Genomic DNA, 26,781 nt, shown 5'->3' with positions numbered 1-26,781 from the left:
ATACAGCTACCTAATCAGTATAACTTTCTTGCTAAGTACAACCAAATTGGATAACAGCAACATCCATTTGCTTGTATTGCAACCATCGTACGATAGTGAACAATTATCTTAGTTACGTTATAAATGACACTATGTAGAATAGGACTGATATATATATGTACTATTTTTATGTAAGCTTGTACAGTATTACGATGAAAGCAATTGAAATAGTGAACGGAATCAGTTTTTTTTTTTACCACAATAATCATGCTCCCAATGCAATCTGTTAACGGAAAAAAAATAATTTAGTTCACAATGAGACTTACTCAAGTCATATTTCGACTTAAAAAGTCGTCCTATAACAAAAAATGACCTTGGCTCATGTAAGTAAAGTATCTAGATATTCATTTATGCTAACTAGAAGCAAGAAAATTCACACAAAATTATGGTGAAAATAAACCGTATTCGCCATCAACTGATTTCAAAACCAAAACATTGACGGCTATGTTATTATTTTATAAATGCAATAATGTGAAAATACGATACAATATTATTGGATACAGTGAAGTATAATGTATAACTTTTTAAGTTTCGTGGGAAAAGATGCATATTCGCTACGTTTGTTATTATAAGTGGACAACCAAAACTTGTCTAAGGATTAAATGATCTTTATTTATACATTATTTTATCCCCTCACTCTGATTCCTCTTTTTTCAGGGGGGTAACCTTGTTACACTGTATTCTTGAGTGGGAGGAATTTCAGCAGTAACTCATCCCTGAGAAATGAAAGAGAACTTTATCTTCACTCAGCAGGTAGGGAAAAAGTAGTGACTGTTAACCTTTTAGGGCCAAGTTTGAGGACAAGGAATAGATTGGGAATTTGCACTTTCACAAACAAAAGACCTCCAAACTGTGTCTTGTCCTCTAGATATCGAGTCCACTCATTTTACCTTGTAAAAAGATTTCCTCTGGTGAGGAAAGAGGGGAAATTATATGAAAATTAACTTGGGAAGAGATACCCAAAAACACCACCACCATGCTGTGATTGATTGATTGATTATGGAATTTAGGGCATAGCCCAAGCGCTGGGACCTACCACCAGCTGTGAGTGTCCCCAGTTCCTTGAAGTTAACCTGACTTGTAGCTGCCCAAGACCATTTAGATCAACAAAACTCCAAGGTCCCACCTACTACATACCCATATCACAATGTCTTGAAATAAGAAACACTGACCACACAAAAAAATCTCTGAAATGCACATGCTGGACCAAATCACTTACTCTTCTAGGTCACTGATGCTGGAATGGAATACAAAAAGAGCTTGTTAACACAGACCACTACTGGATACCAAACACCATGGCTTAACACCAGCAAGACAAAGGCATTGGGATGAAACGGGTAACAGGGTACTAACTTAGATTAAGGAATGTATATGTGCATAAAATGGCAAAAGAATCTGCAACTGGACCAATACATGAAGACCAACTGGATAACAATTATCATGATTGACAATACTGGAACCAAGCTTAAGCTGATGCTTGAACTTTGGGGTAGACTGTGTTGGCCTGCAATGCAACTGACCACTGCCAAACACCAATGAATGCACTAGCATATTTCCATGTTAATAAGAGCTGCTGCAACTGTCCTATAACCCAGTCAACTTGCTGATCAGCAAACAAATACATAGACCAAAGGCAACAGAATAATGTAATGACTAATATTGGTTATGAGAACTGGTGATACTTGTGCACCAAAAATGTACATCATGCAAAGCATCATAGTGAATTGGCATACATCTGGACAAGCACAAGGCAGTGGTGGAAACAAACGGGTATCACCTACCATGAACAGTAACCAGTGACAACAAAATGAGTCAGTTCAAACTACAAACAAGAATCTAGATATTCTTCATTCCTCATACAACCCAAATATTCACCTAAATCAGAGCCTAGTTGCTAAGGTTCGATGCCAAATCCAAAAGAGAATAGTATAAGTTACAAACCCTTGCAACTGATCATGTGAACTGAAATCAGAATCCAGGAAATACTTTGGAAATAGACCCAAACCCACAGCAGAAGGATTCCAAAAACATTCAACTGTGAGGTCACAGGTGGGGCCGATATTAAGTATCCTTACAAATAAAAAGGAAAAAGCAGGTCTACAAACATTGTACTAATGGATAGTCGATCCAACAAACCTGGAGGAAACTTATACATACTATGGCTACAATTTAGTAGACTACAGTATTTTTATACACTACATTACAAATACAACAACAAATGAGATAATAATACAGGTTCACATTGACAGTGGCCCCAAAAAATGAAAGGGTTCAGCAAAGTGTGGGATTCCTCTTGTTAATCTCTCTCTCTCTCTCTCTCTCTCAAATACAGCCTAACAAAATTCCACAACACTCTTTGAGTGAAACATTGTCAAACTGACAAACTTCATAGACATCTCACCACCCTGGTACACTGCCTAAACAGAAGATCCTTTCCAACTAGGCAATAATGGTAATTCAATAAAAACTGACCAATAGGTACCTAATAGGTAATGCCTTATGGTTTTGCAAAAGTCAAATGACATTTTTCAAGTCTAAAGCTTTGAACATTTTGCTGAAAATTTTATAGGTCTAATGTAAGCATTTCTTCCCATAAGTTTTGAAAAGACCTCCCTACGTAAACTCAAGCTGTCATATATGTAGGCCTATACCAACATCTAAAATTTACTAAAGTGATGATGACAATTCATTAGAAGAATCCCATCTCTTAAAACAGATTTTTTTTTTCAACATAAAACCCAACCTACAACATAATTAAACTACTAATTTGAGTTAGGCTACATATGCCACTTGCTTTTAGGGTGTCTCAACCTTTTACTGACAAGGCCCTACGCTGCCAACAAATTAGCTACCTAGTAGTACATAGCATACTCGCCTAAAGATCCTAGATCACATAAGCATGACCTTAGGCCTCAACAATCAACATTAACTAGACTAGTCAAGCCTTACCTAACAGAGATCATTGAACAACATGAAAAAATCCATGTCATGATTTTTCCTTATTTTCAGTGGGGAAAATCTAGGCCAAAACAGAATATACTAAATAAGCATCAACAGCATCCTAAATCATAGGTTAACAGAACTAGACAAAATAAAGCTTCATGAGGAAAAAGCTAAATTTACCAAGAGCCTAAGGCTAAGTCTAGGCCTACTCGTTCTCAGGTTAGGGTAGATTTCAGAAATGTTCTGGGAACTCGAATTAGTACCTAGGTACTGTTGTTGCTGTAGCCTAGCCTAAGATGGGCTACATGTAAAATGGTATACATGATAGATAGAAAACCAAGTATCCCCAACAAGTAAACATGCAAAAGAAAAAAAAAAACAAAGTAAACAAACATGAACCAACAAATAGTAAGGACTGGGTTTTCGAGCACAACAACAATAAAACAAGCTCCGGACTCACGTCAATTTCTTGCCAATGTGGCAATGACCTCGTTTTGTTGAGGGTAGGGCATAAAGGTGTACCCAAAATAAACCCCCTTGTGCCCTCTCCCTAACCCCCCTCCCCATTGTTTACCTCGAAATGTTGACGTTTTTCGACATCGACTTTCAACTCACTTCTATGCCATTCTCTCAAGATTTGTGGGCCATCTTGACCTTGAAAGCTCAAAATATCAGGATGTCGCCAATCGTCGCCCAGAGGGCCAATTAAAAGGCTCAAAATCGACGGCGAAAATAAGGGCTGTCGCTGACGGAGGGGGTCTACTCTAGGCCTAATATTCTTGACAATTGAATATTCGTAGTACATATTTACCTTTATTTGTAGCATTTTAAGTGTCGTAGGAGACGTGTGAAATGGATAAATGGGGTATTGTGATGTCGATGGGGCTAGTACGGAGATTGCATTCACGGATATTTGTAGTAGAGTAATGGCGGCGGCGCAGCGATAATGTTGTAGCGTATACTGAGCATGTGCCCTACCAGCGCCATGTTTGGTAGGCAGCAGGCAAAAGTGTCTTCTTTCCTCAATTTTGTAAGTGTTTAAATAAGTGTCAGTGTGATTACCCATATCAGTGTAAGGCTAAAACATTATTGAACAACATTCAGTGTATTTTCAGTTTAAACATCTCATAATTTTGGAGATAATAGCATTATAGTTTGGAGTCCCCAACACCTGCATATCTGCGAAGGATTTACGTTTCGTAGAGCTTTATGTTAGATCGGCTAATTGTTGGTCATTTTCGTCATAGAAGAATATATTTCAACTCACCGTGTATGATTTTGGCCAAAGAACATAAATGTATGTGGTAAAAGGGATGCTCCAGAACAAAATATCTGGTATTCTGTGCGGACTACTTTGGCTCGCGGAGATTACTCTGTGCTAAGCGCGGTGATTCAAAATTGATGATTTTTCTCATTTAACCCTACTTTTCCTGAACTCGGTCCAGTCATTCACCGGGGGGGGGGGTTTGGGATGGTATCATTTCCACACATTAATTATCAATGTGAAATATATAGTAGGGTATATTATCAATCACTACTCTTCTCTAGACTGTACAGGGAATTGCATCATTTATTGATGCAATTGAAAGAAATCCCACCTCCGAAGAGTTGCGTGTAGTCGTGATTGTTTTATTTTTTTCGTTAGTTACAAGGTCACACAAAATTAAAGTCTCGGTGAGATAACTTACAGATCAATGTCGCCAAATGTGAGCCTTGAGGGGACTAATCATATTTGTTGTATTCCTTAGACAAAATTCAAAATAATTGTCCTTGGTCAATGGCACGAAGGCGTGCTCTTTTGGCACAATAATGGTTTTAATAAAGGGCAGAGAGGCCAGTAGTTGGTAGCGCGGATATGCGCATCACTCAAGTCGACAAATTAATTTTTGATTCGTAAGTTTTTTTTCCGAGAGAAATAATGATTTTAAATTAGAAAAGCTGATAGAATAGCAGTTTACAGAACTTCTTTTAATGATATTAGACAAAGTCTAGTAAAGATGGACGATTTTAAAGGTCCTTTTTGTCACGGTCGAGGACAACGTTTCTCGATGAAACGTTTATCTGCGCTTCTACTTGTTGGGCTTAAAAGAAAATTTTTTGTGCGAATTATGTCCATTTCGTTTTATCTTTATTATGGCCAGTCTTGAGACTTTCACCCGAAGTAAATATTGATCACTTCCGCAAACGTTCCCTTTATGCTAACAAAGAAGCAGTAAAAACACCTGAAAATCAATACTCGTTGTTAAGCAGTGACTAAGCTTTTGCGATCAATAAAAATTCCTTAGTGTTACGGAGGTATAAGCTGTATTTAATAATTTGATGAATGGGTGGTATAGCGTACCTGAGATTCGCATATCGAAGAGTTTAGAAATACACACACACACACACACATATCACACACACACACACACACACATATATATATATATACTATATATATATATATATATATATATATATATATATATATATATTAGTTTGTGTCACGAAACTCATCTGTCATACGCCTCCCTCACATACAACAACAGCGCTTCTTAATTAATGTACCTATAACTGCCTAGAAACTTTTCTGCAGTATTACAGAAGTTGTTTATTTGCCCCTGAAATCTTTAAGATACATAATTTTGTATTATCTAGAAACATTTCGTGCCTTAATTCTGATATTTCAACTCAGATTCGTAACTAAGGTTCCCCGATACGTAGTGACATCGTAATTCAAAGATTTTGGTAGCTAATACCGTGAGTATCTGTTGTGTGTATGTGTGTGCCCGCGCGCGCGTTCATTTGGACAAGCGTTCAACTCGCCATGAGCCTTTTGCAGTTAAGGTTAACGACATCAGAATTAATTCTGCTTTGTTACGGCTAGAATTCTGCCGGACAACATAGTGAATAGGCGATATAAACTTTTCAGGTTAATTAGATCACTTAGAGAATTGGTTTGGTTTATTTCAAGGTTGTCTCGCATCAAGATGTTAATGGATATCGATGCCGGAATCTTCATTTGATTACGCAATTAATCTTTTCATTACTTAGGAAAAACGAAGACGCTTATATCAGGGTTAGAGGTATGAATTTCTAGCTACATTGTAGCCTACTAGAGGATGACACTAGCATACGATTGGGTTCCTGTAAAAAGAGCGAGACTATGCTTGAATATTGCAAGAGAGTTGAAGAACAAACAAACCTAGCTTTTAGAGAAACGGCTCAAATAAAAATGACCGATTATTATTCTCATTGTTTCGCTGGTTCTTTGAAAAAACTGAACTTGAAGGTTTGCTTACATACTTTCCAAACATCTGCAAAATACAATTTTTACAGAATATTCAATTCCATATCCATGGATTTTATTTATCTAATTATACACACACAACATACATACATACATACATACATACATACACACACACATATATATTATATATATAATATATATATATATAACATATATATATATATATATACATACATCTACATTTCTATTCTGCACCTGTTATGCGAAACATAGAACCGGCTCGTAAAATTTAAGTGTTCATTTGTTTACGGTTGCAACTGAACTTTGATATACGTTTCCACAGGGTTTATCCCAGGTCTTTAGATCGACAGTTTTAGTTATTTATCTAAGTCTTACGTTCTGGCTTCATCTCGGTGATGCCGAAGTGTAGTACCTACTATGACCATATATTTCTACTTAAATTTTTTTATCATTGAAGATCTGGGGTTGGCATTGCTTTCAAAGCTCAGGGTATAAATAAATGAATGAGGGAATAATTGGAAAAATGAATCCTTCCGTGACAGACGATTTTTTCAAAAAAACCAAGGCGCGAGGAAAGATGCAAATAAACAAACGTCAGAGGAGAGGTGTCTCGTGCCGCGTGCTCCAGGTATACTTTAACAAAGATGATTTTAAAGGTGATGTGTTACTCTTGCTAAACGCATTTCGTATTCTTTCTCTTGCCTCGCAGCTGTGTGCAAACAAGTCTTTATTTTGAACTGATTCCATTCATGTTTCCAATGAGCTTACATACCCCCACTCAACTAGAATTAATGATACGAAATGCACGTTTCAACGCGATGATTACATAATATAACACACCACACGATCGACGAAAGGACATAGCTGACTGCATCTGCTAACCTTTAGGCTAAGCGCTGTTTGTCAGTTTGTTCCTTTACGGACATTGTACAGGTATATCTATCCTTCATCTTCCCACGGGTAATGATACACTATCCCCAGATTCTTTGTTGCCTTTCTTACCCTCCTTTGCTTCTGCCGAGGTGTTGTTTGTTACACACACACTCTGACGACATGAGTTTTACTCCGGAATACAGACTACACAAGAGCGACGGAACTAAAGATGCGAGCGTCATCTCTCTCTCTCTCTCTCTCTCTCTCTCTCTCTCTCTCTGTGTGTGTGTGTGTGTTGTTAAGCACAGAAGATCGCGAAATGTCTCTAAGAAGAGTTTGGGTAACAGGTATATATATATATATATATATATATATAGATATATATATATATATATATATATAAGCGAATACCACGGGAACTACTAAAGTACAATCGGAGAGGGAAGGCCTCAGGTACAAACAAGATCAGGAATACCAGATGGTTAATTATCAAAAAGGGTAAAAATTAAAAGGGATAAATCCAGGATTATCGGATATCACACGGTCACAAACTTAAACAGATTCTGACCCTCCCAACCGAAATTACAAAGTATCTTACAGTCCAAAAACATGTAAAAACTGAATATATTAATTTTGTTGCTTATATTTATCTACAACTTTTTTCATTATGAAAGCATCAAGTTTAAATAAACAAGACTTAAATTTAGAACATTTCTATTATTTGACTTGATAAAACAAGATTCAATGATATCCTTTTAACTGTGTCATTACATGGGACTAAGGCTCTTGCTTGACTCCAGTTAATAGGATGGTCTAAATCTCTCATATGTAAACAAATAATGCATTCGATATTTGCCCAGTTCTCACAGAATATTGATGTTGCTTAAGACGATGTGAAAGAGATTTGCCAGTCTGTCCGTAATAGATTTTATCACACTTTTTTGCAAGGAATTTCATATATGCAGCCTGGAAGATCTTTAGGAGAATTTTTGATTACTAAACTCTTGACATTAATATTACTGAAAACAACATTTATGTTAAAAAGCTTTAAAATTCTAGGAATATCTAAAAACCTTTCATCATAAGGTAATTTTAGAATGTTATGCTTACTAAATTCAAGTTTGTCATTAGTTGAATAAAATGTTTTTTCTAGCTCTTTTCCATGCCACATCTACAATAAAGTCCTTGGGTATTTAAGTTTCAATGCAATATCATAAATAGTTTTTTAATTTCAGCGTCAATAAACTGCGGGCTACAGACACGTAAAGCCCTTAGGAACATCCCAGAAAAAACAGAGAATTTAACATTTTGATGGTGATTGGCTGCATATATGAAATTCCTTGCAAAAAGTGTGATAAAATCTATTACGGACAGACTGGCAAATCTCTTTCACAGCGTCTTAAGCAACATCAATATTCTGTGAGAACTGGGCAAATATCGAATGCATTATTTGTACATATGAGAGATTTAGACCATCCTATTAACTGAGTCCAAGCAAGAGCCTTAGTCCCATGTAATGACACAGTTAAAAGGAATATCATTGAATCTTGTTTTATCAAGTCAAATAATAGAAATGTTCTAAATTAAGTCTTGGTTTATTTAAACTTGATGCTTTCATAATGAAAAAAGTTGTAGATAAATATAAGCAACAAAATTAATATATTCAGTTTTTACATGTTTTGGACTGTAAAGATACTTTGTAATTTCGGTTAGGGTCAGAATCTGTTTAAGTTTGTGACCGTGTGATATCCGATAATCCTGGATTATCCCTTTTAATTTTTACCCTTTTGATAATTAACCATCTGGTATTCCTGATCTTGTTTGTACCTGAGGCCTTCCTCTCCGATTGTACTTAGTAGCTCCTTGACGATGTCTGAATAAAGACGAAAGCGCTTGGATTCCTGTCTATCATTTCCCGTGGTATCGCTTATTTATGAAGTCACGTGCATCTACTGTGATTTTTTAAGCATAGATATATATATATATATATATATATATATATATATATATATATATATATATATATATATATATGTGTGTGTGTGTGTGTGTGTGTGTGTGTAAAGGCAAAAGCCACGAAGGAAATAAAACACTGGGGTAGCCTACCACTCCAAGGCCTTTTGGCTTCTTGTCTTTTAAAGGACAAGAAGTCGAAAGGCCTTGCAACAGTACTCCACTGTTTCACCTTCCTTCGTGGCTTTTGCATATATTCACATATTCATCACGTTTCAAGTTTTCGTTATTCAATTATAGTGTATAGTAAATAGATATAGATAGACAGATAGATATACAGCACATTTCCGTACCGCAACTCACTAATGAGAATGAGTAAATATAAACGTTGTGATATTTCTGCAAACTTCACATGAACACAGATTTGTACACTTTGCGTGACTCACTCCGATCCAGCTTATGGATTGCTCAATGGCACTTCTTCCGTTTGAAATAAAATGACCTTAAATTGATGTTGTTATTCTAGCTCCATCCCCCACACCACCCTTCTCTCTCTCTCTCTCTCTCTCTCTCTCTCTCTCTCTCTCTCTCTCTCTCTCTCTCTTTAACTCTCTCTCTCTCTCTCTCGTGTACGTTCAAGGTAAAAATTTGTGTGTATGGTTTTCATGACAAAAATCTTATGAAATCACGAAAAGGCATGAGTTATGTATTTACGTAACCTGGAATGATGGCGAATTAGTTTCAAACGATTTCTTAAATCAATAAGGACACCTGAAAGGCATTCTCCGAAGAGTTATCAACGTCGAAGCCTTTTACGTGAAATAATATTCGTACATTCGTGCGCTGGATAGAACGACGCCTTTGAATTCACGAACGAAATTCAATCAAGTCTTTCCTCTGCTGATTGGGCAGATCCGGGCGACGACCTTGAACGTTTAAAGCTTGTGAATGATTAATCGGCGGCCACCCCCTATCCCCCGCTAGGCACCACCGCGCCACATTAATCATAAGTCCAGATCATGATGATTATGGGAATCTGGGTTTTAACCATGAAACTACTTCGTGATCCTGTGACGTTCAAAATATCTCTCTCTCTCTCTCTCTCTCTCTCTCTCTCTCTCTCTCTCTCTCTCTCTCTCTCTCTCTCTTGTGAACTAAATGCTTACGTACATAAACAATGGAAGTGCAACAGTCATGTGATGATCATTTTGCTCTTCAATATCCCTAACAATCCAAATACTGTCATCCGGTAATCTTTCAAATCCCAAGTAGGAAAAGAACTGATGACACTTGTCTCCCTGCTGCGGGGCTTCAGATAATGAGGAAACTAAATTCAGTAGTTCGCCACCATGTTTTAAAATATGCCTCGGCTTATAGAGTATATGTTGAAGTCAGCTGCGTTTACTAGAACTGAAACTGATCCACCTTCCGTCTGTAACAAAATACACGAAATCTACTCAGCACATTCGCTTCGTGATGATGGATTTAATGAATCTTACCTAAAGGTGTATATACTTTATCTGCATGGCGGTTGCATTTTCTTAGTTCTCGGAACTGCCACATATTTCATGCTAAAGTAAAACAACTCGATATTACGCTGGCCATAACACTAATGTCAAGCAGGCGACTATGGGACCATACGTTATCACTGGATATACACGACAAGAGGCTCCTTTGGAAGACTTTATCAGATATACTGAGGTTTTTCCACCAAGATGACAACTTTGAGTATCTGGCAATAGCTTAAGCAGTACTACACCGCAGCTCTGTGTTGGATGTTCGAGTAGCCTCATACTGTAGTACGTATGGGGTACTATGCTCCCATCTACCAGGATGAGGTTTTGCTACAGGTCTTTGGGACTGCTACTGGAGCCAAAGGAATCAGAATTGTGAAGCATCATGGAGGGTCTCCCGTTCTGTTAACGTTGGTGATTCTTTGCAAGTTTTCACTCTCTCTTATTTGTGAAGTTTACGTCTTAATTCTGATTTGTTGCATTCTTATTTTTCATCTTATTTCTTTTATTCTTGCTGCAATTGCCTGTATATTGGAAGGTATTTCCATTGTATATGTAGTATAATCCTAATATATATACAAGCATTAAGCTACAAATGTCCTTTAACATCCAATTATACATTCTAACTTTTCCAATTTTTAAATATAATTTCAAATTTTAGCGGTTTAGTGGACTTAGAAGCCGAGTTCAGCTCTGATTATTCCTTGCCAAAGTTTAAAGTTTCACAACGCCACAGAGCGATGAATTACGTCCCTAAATTCGTGTAGGGTGACCTATTCCTGCTAGACCGAGGTTCAGACGAACATACAGACAATTGGACAAAGAATATAATCAGCTCCTGGAGGAGGAGATGAAGGAGCCCTAACCCTATAGATCAGTGGTTCTCAACCTGTGGGGAGGGGGGGGGGGCGGGGGGGGGGGGGGGCCTTCAGCAATTTCTAGGGGAGGCGCGAGCCCCTAGGGAAAAATGAATAAAGAATTCTCTAAATATATTCGTCATTCTCTTAACAAGAGTGAGTGAGAAACTAATATTCAGAAGTTTGTTTATGAAAAAATGCAAAAGTATCGCCGTTATAAAGTTACTTTCCTATAGTCTACAACTCTAGTTGTACTCATTGGGCTTACAATGCTTTGTAATTATTGACCTCCCTCCCTATCCCTCGAAACCCCTTCTTCCCCCTCCCCCTTTTTTTAAGTCTAGGAGTGGGAATAATTTTATTCACATATGCAAGGGGGGCGTGGTCATTATAAGAAAAGTTGAGAACCACTGCTATAGATCTATGGGCCTAACCTCGTCGTGACTGAGGATGGGTGGCTGCCGCACAAACCTTGTGTCTTGCCAGCGGTGGAATGAAGTATATTTTAGTTTAACCAAACCACTGAGCTGACTAACCAGCTCACGTGGGGGCTGGCCACCCGAAGGATTAATAGATATTTTCACTAGGAACCAATTGGTTACATAGCAATGGGACCTACAGCTTATTGGGGGATCCGAACCACATTAAATCGAAATATGCATTTCTAACCATCAGTCAGAAATAAATTCCTCGTTGGCAGAGTTGGGAATCGAACTCGCTATTACCGAATTGGTAGGCGAGCACGCAACCCACTCGTCCAACCAGAAGCTCGTTGGGCTCATATATTGCTATGAAGAACAGACAAATTACACCCCTTAACAGGCGCACATTTTACAGATTTATTCTGAAAAAAATAGGTATAGCTTATATTTCCCTAGTCTCAAATTCATTTTCTAACAAAAGCCTTTATTTGATAAAATTGGATTCAATTAACTATCGTCCCAATGTGGTATCGCAATGAGCAGGCAATTTTACCAAATGGCCGGTTGGTAGATAGCACGATTGTGGTGGTATAACTCCTCCGTGCACGCAAAATGGCCAGTTCACCCTTTTGCATGTGGCATGCACTTTTAAGCTATCTAGTCTCTTCTCCAATGATGTCCAAGTCTGATTAATGCAATTTAATTAAAAGCAGCCAGAAGACTTACATTGTTTCATTTTAACATACCGTACATATCCTTTAGTATTTTCAGGAGACTACTTTTTAAGTGCGCTTTTTGTTGTATTATTGCTCTAGAATGCCACAGTAACTTGAATTGTAAAGTATATAGGAAATATATTTTAAAATATTACCATTTGATAGTACATGACAGCTTTTGCTCTGTTGCACTTAACGTGAAAATCGTTTTCTTCTGTCAATCTTAATTCAGAGTTTAATACAAGACCAGTATTTTCTCGATAGATTTCGTAATGGGATGGGCAGTTTTCATCATCAATATATTTAGGGCTACACACATGATTCTATCAAAAGATGTAGTATGTGAAAGCAGAATGAAAATGCACAGAAATTGACATTTTCTATATACACTAATTTAAACCGATGAGTACCGTCATGTAAGAGGCAGTCCAAAAAGAGTACGATAAACTTATTTTCTATTTCCTTAAAGAATATTATTGATGGGGTCAATTCATTAATTTTACCGAAGAAAGTCATTACATTTACGCCCCTGGGTCGGACACTTATTAATCTGTATACTATTTAATTTACTATGAATTCTAACATTTTTCTTTCGCAGTAGGGTAAGTATTGGTGCTAAACAGATGTTTAATGATATCGGCGATGTATTTTCCTCAGTCTTACACAGCAGAACCTTTAGAGCTTTTAATCGACTAATTGGACAAGATTTATCTGAGAGTTTTTATTACTCCTTACAAATACAATGAACGTTGGCGATGTCACAGAAGATTTTTTATCGAGTTGTCATTTCCCTTTAGTAATTCTTTAACTTTACGCTTACTCAGGGAATAAGTCTACAAACTACTTTGTTCTTGTTCTTGTTCTTGTTGGGGGTGGGGTAGGAAAGGTCTATGAAAGAGCCTGAAAAGATCTGAAAAAGGTGTTTTCGCACTTTGAGTTAAACGATACAGGGAATTTTAGGATAGGATATTTATGATTTATTTAAGAGAATGAAAATGTAAAAAATAAATAATGTGTATGTTAAACAGCACAGAACAATTATTTCCAATAGAACATAGCGTATTTTTTTTCAATTTTCGTTGGTGAAACAACGTTCTATTTGACTGTAGATTTTAGCACACGCACCCAGAAAGCTGGAAGTCAGATCACACCTTTTTTTTTTACATAAATGGTTACACCGCCATTGAGACTTTGATGAGGTTCAGCTGCAAATATTTTCTTTACTAATTGGGATTTTTCATTAAAAAAAAAATAATATCGCTTATTGAAAAGAATTAGAAATGCACCAGATTTGGTAGCTCTCGACACGGGTATGTTTTTATCACTTTTCAGTTCATTATGTCTGCCGTAAATCTTTTGGGCAATTTGAAGTATCTGATTTTTTTCACTTTTGCGTAAAGAGCCCCTGTGGTTATCTTCACGCGCTCCTCAAATGTCAGTATACTTCTCCAAATGAAATCGTTCTAAGTCAGTCGCCCCTTCAGTGCGCTGGAAGACAAAGCGAGAGTTAACCCGTAACCAAAGACACAAGTCGTGTTATTGCGAGCAGAATATGAAGCAAACTCATTCCATGCAATGCAGTAAGACTTAGGAACGCTGGCGGCATGAAAATGGCCGGGAACGGAATGTTAATACTGCGTTTCTTATCATGGCGTTGGACACTACGGGCTAAACGACGGTCGTTGGTTTGGTAAAAATATAGCAAATTCAATCTGAATTGATTCATTCATTTCGCTATGGGATTGTACTTGATATGGCAGGTCGAGTATAAACTGTCTCCTGACCATTAGTATAACGTCGCATTCATGTGGACTGGCTTAGTTATAATAATTAACGTGGAAGTTGTGAGTGAAAGACGAAGCTAGCTAGAGTATACCCGTAGAGGGAGTTATGTAGTAGGGGTGTGAGAATACAACCACCGTAGGTCCTGCGTGATATAAAGGCGGCTAAAGGACAGATGCTGCCATGCATTTTTACTCTTTTAGTAAAAGACTAGGCCCACTGCCAATAACTGTGGAAACTGCTGCCTTGCAGTCCTACTCTTTTAGTAAAGACCAGCCCACCGCCAAAACTGTGCGCAGTTTTACTTGTTAGTAAAACGCTAGGCCCACTGCCAATAATTGTGTGCAGTTTTACTCTTTTAGTAAAAAACAAGGCCCACTGCCAATAACTATGGAAACCGCTGCCTTGCAGTCTTACTCTTTTGGTAAAAGACTAGGCCCACTGCCAATAACTATGGAAACTGCTGCCTTGCAGGTGGACTTTTTAGTCAAAGGCGAGGGCCAACGCCAATAACTGTGGTTGATGACAGCAAGGGTATGCGATCATAAAAACCCTTTTGCCTAACTGTAAACCATGTTGATGTGTAAGCAAAGGCGGATCAGGCAACCGACCCCTTAATGTTGGGAAATAAGATAAGGGAAGATAACTTTTGTTGATGAGTTTATAATATTGGAACTGAAGGGAGCTGAATAGTATCTGAATTTATTGAATGCAGTACACTTACGGTAATGCCTTCTAGATGGGTTACAATGCAACGATTTTCATACCATCTCTTACTTATGATGAATACTACTTTGGTTTTTGGTTGCGAATCTGGCACCCCATGGAAGGTAATCTTCCTCGTGAATCTAAATGACAGTCTCGAGGTGATATGTTTATTCCGCTTTTCTGTTTGTGGGCGAGTAAGATTGTCAACGATATCAAAGGGTTCCTATGAGAGAGAGAGAGAGAGGGCACGATCTTAAGAACCCTGAACAAGGGTCAACAGACTGTTCACAGGTAGCAGTCCTGCATTGCATCGGATAAGTTGATTTGGTGTTCAAAAATAGTACCCCAGCAACTGTCCTTGCATTTTCTTTGATAATTATTTATCCCAAACCATTTCATAACTGTAATTGTTTTTAAAATCAACTATAGCTTTAAGGAAGAATCATTGCGGGTGTTCCAAATACATAAAAATCTGGTAAAAGCAATAAATAGAATAACATACGTCCATTATATATATATATATATATATATAATATATATATATATATATATATATATATATATATATTGTATAGTGGAACAAGTTTTGTTCAATTTTGTGTTAATTCATTTAAGTATATTAGTCGATGCATTCTTACCATACATTTTTATCATTGCAGTATAATAAATCATTGTCGCCCAAAGTAATAAGTTCGTTTCCGAGAGGTATGTTTTTTTTTTAATCTTTTTATTTACACGTCCTTCCATTTCATCACACGTGATGCATCCAGAACTGATCCTCACACTGCAGGTAGCGGGTGAGTCACGGCAATCCTCCTCAAGGTTCAGCCGTCTGGGATACTGAGTTTCAAGTGCACTATAAATGGCAACACTGCTTTGGCCTGGGGCAAACAAACTCAGGCACCACTGAGGTGGACGTTATCGACATAAGTGGCCTTTTGCGAAATCAATGATTTGTTAAGCATAGTTGGTACGCAAGCAGACAGTTCTGAGCAAGGTTCAGCGGGTACGGAAAAGAGAAATCACGAGACCGAGGAAGAGGAGAAAAGATTGATTTTGCGGAAGGGAACGAATGTAATTATTATTATTATTATTATTATTATTATTATTATTATTATTATTATTATTATTATTATTATTATTATTCGGAAGATAGATCCCATTCACATGGAACAAGCCCACAGGGGTCACTGACTTGAAAGTTCAAACCTCCAAAGATATTGGTGTTCATTAGACGATGTAGCACAAGGTAATGGGAAATACAGGAGAAGAGATCACTTATTAAAAAAGGGAAATAAATGAACAAGTAGATAAATAAACAAATAAAAATGTGAGTAAATTATCAAAGTAAAGAGAATTATATAAGGTAATAATGCATTGCATTTTCGTTTGAACTTTTGAAGTTCCAATTGCAAGACATCCTGAGGGAGACTGTTCTGCAGTGTGACGGCGGGAAGAATAAAGGACCTCCGGAACTGAGAAGTTCGACATCTTTTCCCAGCATTGCTTAGTACTACTTACACATTGATAAATCGGACGCTGTAGCCGGGACAATTGTACTGAAAATAATTATTTGACAGATGATGAACGGTTGCAAAGGGTACTAAAGGGAAAAGGGAAGGTCATAGTACTGCTTTGGATTCATAATAACTTTACCTGAAGATGTGTGGGAGGGAGGTCCTACACAAACTGGCCTGAGGATTAAGCTAAATTGAGAAGAGTGAATCACACATTCACAGTTATGACAAAGGAGAAAATCGTTTCAATTCAAGATTGTTATGGGTGACGTGGAAAACGAGGCAATATCGTGAGGGTTTCAATTCGCCGAACTGCACAAGTTTGCCTCTTCTCTCTCCTCTCTCTCTCTCTCTCTCTCTCAGCTACTTGAATTTCATTTAAACCAATTCATTTTCTTTAACTTTTTAACTGGATAATATGCTTTACGTTTTACCTTCGGAGAGAGAGAAAATGCTGTAAATGTAACACAAAAACGTATTCCGTGCATAAACGTATTACGGTTTTGCTAGCAGGAAAACTTGTACAAGGTTTCAGTGAACGAGTGGTGGCGGGCGAGACCGCAAGGCTCGTTCCAGAAATTAGAGCGGAAAGTTATAATCTGCAGATAAAAAAAAAAAAAGAAGAAGAAAAGGAAGTCACGACAAAGACTTCGAGAGTAAACGCCAGATGCATATTGAGACCATTTAAACTTTCTGCATATACCACATGCAGCAGACCCCACGGCTAACAATTTGTACAAGATTCTTATTCAAACCAGTTGGAAACTAGTACTGGTAAAAATAGAAAACTGAGATATGGGGTAATTTATAATGCCCAGGTTGAAAAAAATGAAATATAGTTTATGCTACAGTAACATGAAATGGCATGTGTAGATGGAAGTGATTGATGCTGATATGGAAGAGGGTAGACTTATTACTTATAATCAGACAGTTTTCTGAAAGGACTTTCTTCCTTGTTTCAACAGTCAAAGATGAACGTCCAGAAAGAATACAGTGTCAGCATTGTTCTAAAATCTCGTGTAACTTCCTACAATGATTTGGTTAACTGGGACAACGCAGAGTTTGGCCATTTCTTTATATGGAATATAAATATCAATTATTATGTTAGCCAACGATGACATGTTTTGGTTCAGTTTCTTGACTGTATGTTTGAAGGAATAACATAAAATTCGGACTGTAAAGTCTAGCACTAACATAATTCCAGCCTCTCGGAGCTGAAGACTACGAAGAGGGAATTAAAGTGGCTGGACAGCAAGGAAAGAGATCCAGAATGGGCCGGAAGATGAAATTGGGAGAAATCACCACAGCTGTACTAGAGAGCCTAATAATTAGATACGTTGAACATTGAGACAGAAGAAGGAAACTGGAATGGAGGTAAAGTACAAGGCTAAGAGGTGGGTGTAAATAAGGGCCTAACGGACACCCTTGATAATAATACCTACAATGCACCACCAAATAGGCATTAGGCTACCCGTTTTAGACTCAGTATACTTGTCTGCACGTTTCTCCGTTTGTTTGCAGAGCTGTGGAAAAAGTTGTCTAGCTTCTACGGAAATTTAGTTCAACATCGTATGTGACGCTCTTGGACTATACAGGTCCCCATCCTTTTTTTCCATCTCAACAATGCACCTCCAGGTATGACCACCCCATTGTTGAGAACATGCACGCACGCTCACATCCCATAGTTACTTCTAGGAATGCAGGGTATAAGGCCATAATGATAACACCCGCACTATCCTTCCCAAGTTATCATCTATATCATTATCATTACTCAACAGACTTTTGATTATCTCTACTTCATTTGGCGGGTAGGTTCTGTGCCATAAAATTGTCAAACATTAAATAGATTCTGGTATATGATGAATAAGGAAAATACTAAGATACTTCAAAATTCTGTATTTTAGTCCGTAGTGAATTTCAAGTTTATTGTCATAATTCGAAACAAAGCTAAAATTGCAAACACAATAGACGACAATATGTGTTGAAATTTCAATATAGGGCCGATTCTTTAAAAATATATTCAAAATACTTCCTTATTATTACCTTATTATTAATTAATAATACATTTACGTGGATAAGCAAGCTTAGCGGCTGGAATTCACTTTTAAACCTGATAATTGATAACTAGCTTCTAAGAAGGCCCCTCTGGTTTTTTGTATGTAGGACCGTATAACTGCTAAACAACTTGACGTTACAGAAGCCTTCAAATTCGAGCTGAGGTAAACAGCAACGTCTGGGGAAAAAAGTCATGCATACTGCTACCACCACGTTACCGCTACCACTTCATCTCTTATACCTTCATGACGGTTTTTTTTTTTTTTTTTTTTTAAATGTGCTACTTTAATTTTCGGATCAGCGAAGAAATGGAATATCAAATAACGTCTCAATCTTGGAGTGCTCCTGTGATAGGTCAGCAAATCATCATCGCCACCTCAACCATGAAGCTTTTCAATACAGCGGAGATTCAACAGCCGGTGGGTCCCTCATATTATCGTTTTTAATTATAGGTTAATTCCGTGTGAGCTTAGCAATTGTTTATCTTGGGTAAACAATTCGTTGCACTCTCTATCCTCACTTTAATTGTAACTGGAAACTTAAACTTATCATATAATCATGCTCACTTACGTACTTAGTGCTATTTTGAAATTTATTTCGTGTTCACTACGCTAGTGCTTGATTTACAATAATTGGTTAGGGATTTAAATTTTCATATTAGTATCTACAGCTTAGTGAGGATTTATATTTATTAGTTTTACTAAATGCATAAAATTGAATAGGAATAACAAAGCTTTATTTTTAGTTTTATACGCTACCCAAAAAGTTATAACATTTATTAAAACCAATCATAGTTAGCGTCTATTGGCGTCCTGGGGATACTCTCTATATCTATGGGTAAAACCAAGGCCTCGGTAAAACTCACGTTGACATATGCAACACCAACGTACACCCTTGACATGAGCCTGCAGTAGGGCATTGCGCCTCCAAGTTGCCGGTTACTGCCGTGAAATATTGATCAGATGAAAATATGCATCCGTATCATTAATATTTAAAAATGTTTCCAGGTCATTTAATTGGTACAAGGTGTTAACACCATCACCAATATCAGATACTTAACGTACCAGAGATTCTAGCAAATACTTTTTCTCAGTAATGATGTATTTCCTGGTATTACCTCGGATTCTGGAATGAAAAAGGCAAGAGTTATCTCTACTTAGGAATTTAATCGCTTAGTACCATGTAGCTAAACACCCGCAATGTTATGGCTTAGTAGCATTTAGCTAAACACCCGCATTATTGTTCCAGGCTTTAGAAAACGATATCATTTGAACCATTATAGTAGATTTGAGCAACTAATTTTAATACTTGTTTCTCCCCCCGTCTACGAAAGTCAGAATGGGGATATGGCACCACTAGCCCTCATGATTACTTTGGCTCCCGGCAGCTGATGTTGGTGGAGGTATGCACTTTCTATAGATGTTTTTATTTGCTTTTGTTTTGGAAGAGGTATCTTAATAATTTTCGAGGACTTTAGCTCGTGTAAATGATACAACGGGAATCAACGTTTTACACTTAAGTTCTGGTTACAGTTTCACAGCTTTATACATCTGCAGAGAGCATATCAAATATATTCATTACACACGCTCATTATATATATATACATAATCTGTGTGAGCTACAATTAACCATCGTGATGGAAATGTCCCGAACAGCGTGACGTTGCATTTACAGAGGTGTTTTAAGGCTAAGTGATGAGTAGAATACGTGAGAATAATCTGGAATTAGAGTTCAGTGAGACCATAGTTTTAACCATCAACAACTTTGAAATAATTTTACATAGACAGAGCATTTAAAGTACATGCAAACAATCAGTACATATTCATGCACTCTTTATTATATTTATATATATATATATAGTATATATATATATATATATATATATATATATTGTATGAATATGTAACGAATATATATTGTTATACTTTCTGCATATATATATATATATATATATATATATATATATATATATATGTATGTATATGTATGTATGTATGTATGTATGTATGTATATATATATATATATATATATATATATATATATATATATATTATATATACATACATATATATATATATACTTTTATATTCACACACACACACACACCACACACACACATATATATACTATATGGTTTTATAGTCTCGTTTCTAGGAAACTTCAATTTTAGGAGAAACAGGATTAATATATATATATATATATATATATATATATATATATATATATATATACATATATATATTATATACATATATATATATATATATATATATATATATATATAATCCTGTTTCTCCTAAATTGAACGTTTCCTAGAAACGAGACTATAACCATATATATATATATATATATATATATATATATATATATATATATATATATATATATATATATATATATATATATATATAGTATATATATATGCCTACATACAATCGTCTGAAGTGGTTTGGAATTGTGTGTTGTAAGGATTCTTACGGTGCGATAATGCTAGTAAAGTTACCTGTATACCCTCTCCTACTTGCTCTGGAAAATTACATTCTTTTCATATATATGATATTTATATATACGTTATATATATATATATATATATATTATATATATATATATATATATATATATATATATATATATAATGCACAGGGAGCAGGAGCAGGAAAAAACATGGCGAAGTATTTTACACTTTATTCCGACGCGTTTTCGCATTCAGCAGAATGCATCTTCAGGGTCTGTATGATAAATAATGACTGATATAAATTAAATTGATTTGAAAATTGTCTAAAAATTATTTACAAACTAGTTAAAATGAAAACCGAAACTTCACACATAGATAAAAATACACTAACAATTGATAAAACAACACGAGAAGTTAAAAGTCTGGAACTCACGTGGGTTCTTCTCAGAGGATGATGAGGGTTCGCATAGACTGCCATAAGGGAGTTAGTTTCCGTACTAGATGTTCAATATCAAATCCCGAACAGTCCAGTATACGTGAACATAGCAAAAAATGTAAAGTTGATATTAAATATGAGGATTTTATTATTGTTGGTCAAACCTCCAGCCAAATGAACTATTGATCCTGGAGAGCCTTTTTATTAAATAACTTGTTCCGCAGTTGAACAACCAGACCACCTCCACCCCCTTGTATCTTTCTTAAGCCTATGTTTCTGTGTACATTCTTTTAGTTTTTTATTTATCTCTTACCATGGTAGGTCGACCCCCCACCCCGTGTTCCTCAAATATTTTTTAACTTTGTATTTTACTAATTTATTTATTTAGTTTTTTGTTTTAACTTTCTATCTGAACTTTTAACTAACGTATGCTTTTAACTTCTCGTGTTGTTTTATCAATTGTTAGTGCATTTTTATCTACGTGTGAAGTTTCGGTTTTCATTTTAACTAGTTTGTAAATAATTTTTAGACAATTTTCAAATCAATTTAATTTATATTAGTCATTATTTATCATACAGACCCTGAAGATGCATTCTGCTGAATGCGAAAACGCGTCGGAATAAGTGTAAAATACTTCGCCATGTTTGTTGCTGCTCCTGCTCCCTGTGCATTTTATCACTTTGGCTGACTCGCCTGCTTCTCCGTTCATATATATATATATATATATATATATATATATATATATATATATATATATATATATATATATACATATATATAAGTAATACAGTATGTCTGTATGATTCAATATTCGCGGTTTGAGTTCTTCAACAGTTTCCTCATGTAAACGCATCAAGAATGTTCACCCGCCCTTCCCCTATTGCAGACAGGAATTAAGACCACTTAATGTTTTTGCTAGTATATTTTTATACTCTTTTTCTCTTTACGAGACTTGGGGGGTGGAGGGCGGTTACAGGTTATTCAGACAACCTGAGGGAGAGTGCGGGGCGTATTGATAACGCTGTCAGCGCCTTTAAGAATGTTGTAATGATTGAAATCTCATATCACAGCTTGCTTGTGCTTTGGCATCCGTATTTGATAACCGCGATTCTTTTCTTATTTTTCAGTTACATTTACATCATGACTGAGTGGGCCTTAGTTGGACCATCTGGTGAGACGACTTCTAATATTTGACATATTCGAATGAATTTTGCTTTATCTAATTAAACACAACCTTCCCTTGCATGTTTGAAGGCTGTCAGACGAGCGACGTTTTGCCGTTAGTTTGTATGGTGTTTTTGTTTTACGTTGCATGGAACCAGTGGTTATTCAGCAACTTCTATCACCAGAAATACACATCTCTCACTCCTCAATGGATGGCCGAGAATCGAACCCACGACCACCGAGGTGAGAAGCAAACACCAAACCAACCACGCCACTGAGGCGCTACTTTTTGTCACAGAAAATGGAACACGTGTTTGAGTGAGACCTATAAGACTTTTGGGGTTTGTTTTTACCCTTCACAAAAAGAAGTCTCCAGCGTCGTTTTGTCACTAAAGCTACATAAGTGAAAATATAACACAAATGGACATTTTAAAACCTAATCTACGGAAAACCTGAAATTATCCTGTGGCTATAGATATCGCCATGATCTTTTAAATGATAAACTTGTCGATATGATGGATAGTATCAATTATATTATTGAATTAAAAACATGATTGCCGTTCCTTGGTGTGATTTAGAAGCCTATGCCACCACTTTGTTTCTGGTTCAAGAAGTTTACCAATGAATTTTTTTCAGCAATTTGCCAACTTACTGTACGCTGTTTGTATAAACTACCATCGTGTTAGTACGTATGACCTTACACAACCAGTGGCCACCTTAACACCTGCAGGGATGATTTCATTTGATTCTTTGTAACAGACCATCATTTCTTACCTTGACTTCGATGAAAAATGACAGGTTTCTTTGCTGTAATCGACTGCTTGGATGCCATCAGGCAGGATCAACTGGGGATCTCCCCTTCCCTTTTAGGCATTTCTGTTCAACATCTTTTAAAGGATTTCGAGGAATCTTATTTCCTTGCCCTTATCCTCCTAGGTCTTTCGCAAGGTTGAAATTATGAGACAATATTGGTAAAAGGACCAGCTCATGGGTTATGGGTTTGCCTCTTTAATCTCCACGTTCAAGGAGACTCGCTGCTATACGTGTATTAAGGCAACTACTTCCTTGCCCCTGCTAGTGATCTCATCTCTCTTTGACTTATTTTCAATTGCTTATTGTTATCTTAAATCCACAGTCTCCTGCAAATCCTTCTTGTCTTACTCATTCCTGTGTATGTATTTCTATTGTCCACAAATCCCACTCATTTCCTTCTCTGCTATCTTTCTTAATCTCATTTAATTTTGTGTCACTGGGTGTTGCTGGTATTGTAGAGTTGGAAAATAGCTTTGAATAGCGTAGAGTGAGTATTGGTTGCTTGATCGTGCTATTACTAATTTCCTCCGTTATTCTTTTACTAATACCCCTTCTGCTTTTAGAATAGTTCTACAATTCGAATTAGAGCCTCTTAGATCTATCAATATTTTGGGCCTAGAAATAAATGCTAGCATACATTTCAAGAATCATATCATGGGTCTATGGAGCCGAGGTGTTTGATGATAAGAGACATCGAAAAAGTTTTTTTAACTTATCCGTACTTGAATGGATTGTCTTAGGAGATTTTTCCTTCCACTATTCCTCCTGATTTTGTTACATTATCCAATATCTGTCTTCGATTTATTTCAACTTTGCTGTTAGGTTGTTGTGATTCATTCAGCGGTATATTATTTTATTTAATTTTTCTTTTACAAAAAGATGACAGCTGGATTGGGTAGGCATGCTGTTACAAACGATTCTAGTGTGTGTGTGTTTGTGCGTGTGTGTGTGTGTGTGTGTGTGTGTGTGTGTGTGTGTGTGCTGTGTGTGTGCAATTTATTGTGATAAGCACACCTTCCTGTTAATGTAAGTTTTACTGTAAAAAAAATTATGATAGTAATTGTGCCAGTTAACTCCTTACTCATCTGTTTCACACACTTGCGTTCCCCGTCCACGAAATTCCTCACTTATCCCCAGTGTTTGTCGTAAGAGAAATGAGCAAATCAAAAAGACCAAAGTCAGATTCCATGTGGAAGGATAAAATGCAGAATGTTTAGTGTTCACCTTTACTGGCCTCAGCGGACTTGCGTGTCCCACTTTGAAGTGGCAATATCGCTCTGCAATGATCGCAAATATGTCCATACACAACGAATCTAGAACTGAACGTACCGGCCTCTTTGAAGTCTGCTTGCGTGTGTTCCTGCCCATTGATTGTTCTTTGGAAAAGACTCAGAAGTTTTTTGAGTCAGTTTTTCCTTCCATCACGTTACCGAGAATGAGGAGAAGGAAATCGGGGCAATGTGTTTGTGATCCATTTGTTTTGAAACTGAATTAGGGCTTATTACCTCCTGGTCTGCTACTGAAAATTATATATGGCCTACACCATGCAGTCTGTTTGCTACTGAAGCGATTTAGGGCTTATAAGCGTGTGATCTATGTGCTACTGAAGCTATTTATGGTCTTACTTCTTAACTCTTCATTATGGGTCTCAGTGAAACTGTTCTATTTCGGGAATAGACCCATATGACGGCCAACTTCCGAACCATAAAGCACATGAATAACAAATTTTATCCATAGAACGTTATAGCGCAGGCTACTGCGAATTACCAGCAGTACGTTTTTTTTTTTATTATTGACTGAATAAGGCTTCACTTGTAATTGTCTTTCTCTTCATTCCGCCTCTTTGTTCTTTGCTATCCCGCAGTTATTTATAAGTGTGAGCAGTGCACGTGTGTACGTAGAATGCGTGGGTGGGTGTTTCTGCAGTGTACTTGACTAATCTTTCCTCCCATTGAACACTCTTATCCATGTTTTTGAAGGCGTCTGGGATTCTATTTTGCAATGTGAGTGTTAATGCACACACACACACATTTATATATATAATATATATATAATATATATATATATATATATATTATAGCATACACACAGAGAGACGTGAGTGTGTGTGTATGATACAGTTTCAGTAACAAATAAATCAAATAGATTACCCCGATTCTCCTCAATTGCTCGGATAACGTGATGTAAGGAAAAATCAGAATAACCTTCTTCTGTATATGCTATCTAGATATATATATATTATATATTATAATTTATAATATCTATATATTTATATATATATTATATATATATATATATATATATTATATATATATATGATAAGTTGCTGTATGAAAGATACTGGAAACCTACCATATAAAAGGCCACACAAATTGTGCCCGATTTTTGCCATTTAACGAATCTTACGAATTGGAAGGATCACCTGCCTAAGCATCATATAAGATACAATTCATTAAGTTCCTGTTCTCATAATCAGGTGGAAATCTCCTTCGAACGTTCAGTAGGTACTCTCGCTGTGAATCATTGATATCTCTATCTGAGGCTCACTTCAGTAAATCTTCTAATTCGAAAACATGATTACATATGAACTTACAACGTGTCTGACGTCAGAACTCCAGAGTGAGAAGAGTAACCTATGAAATGTCAAATATTTTTACATGTTATGATATATATAGATATATATATATATATATATATATATATATATATATATATGTATATATACGTTTATATTTAGCATATACATTTATATTAAAAAATCTTATGTACATACATACATTTATATATATAAGTGAAATATGCAAAAGGGGCTAGACATCAGCGGAGATTCTGGAAGTAAAAGCAGAGTAAAAAACATGAACGGCGAAATTTTACAGAGGACTCCATTATTGGAGACGACAATATATATATTATATATATATATATATATATATATATATATAGATATATATATATATATATATATTATATTATATAGATAGATAGGATTTGATAGATACACACACATATATTTATATACATATATATATATATATAAATATATATATATGATATATATATATATATATATATATATATATATTAGTGTGTAGCAATATGTGCATAAAATCAGTTAATTACAAATTTCGTTAAGCAATGTATCTTCGTTGTCAGCATATCTGATATGATTTTTTAAGATTTAAGTTTTATAATAAGAAACTAACAATAAGCACAAACACATAAACGCAAAGTTCTTAGTGTCATTCTAGAACAATGATACGGAATGACAGCTCAGAGGTCA

General features: G+C 36.1%; 1 protein-coding gene across 1 annotated transcript in view; it reads right to left on the bottom strand.

Moving 5' to 3' along the window:
* LOC135219624 (uncharacterized) overlaps positions 1–26,781 on the bottom strand; it is a 94,456-nt gene that overhangs the window by 19,553 nt on the left and 48,122 nt on the right. The window lies entirely within an intron of this gene.

Source organism: Macrobrachium nipponense, chromosome 1, assembly GCF_015104395.2.
Source record: "Macrobrachium nipponense isolate FS-2020 chromosome 1, ASM1510439v2, whole genome shotgun sequence".
Lineage (NCBI taxonomy): Eukaryota > Metazoa > Arthropoda > Malacostraca > Decapoda > Palaemonidae > Macrobrachium > Macrobrachium nipponense.
Note: the sequence above shows the minus strand (reverse complement) of the source record. Positions and strands in the feature narration are given on the sequence as shown.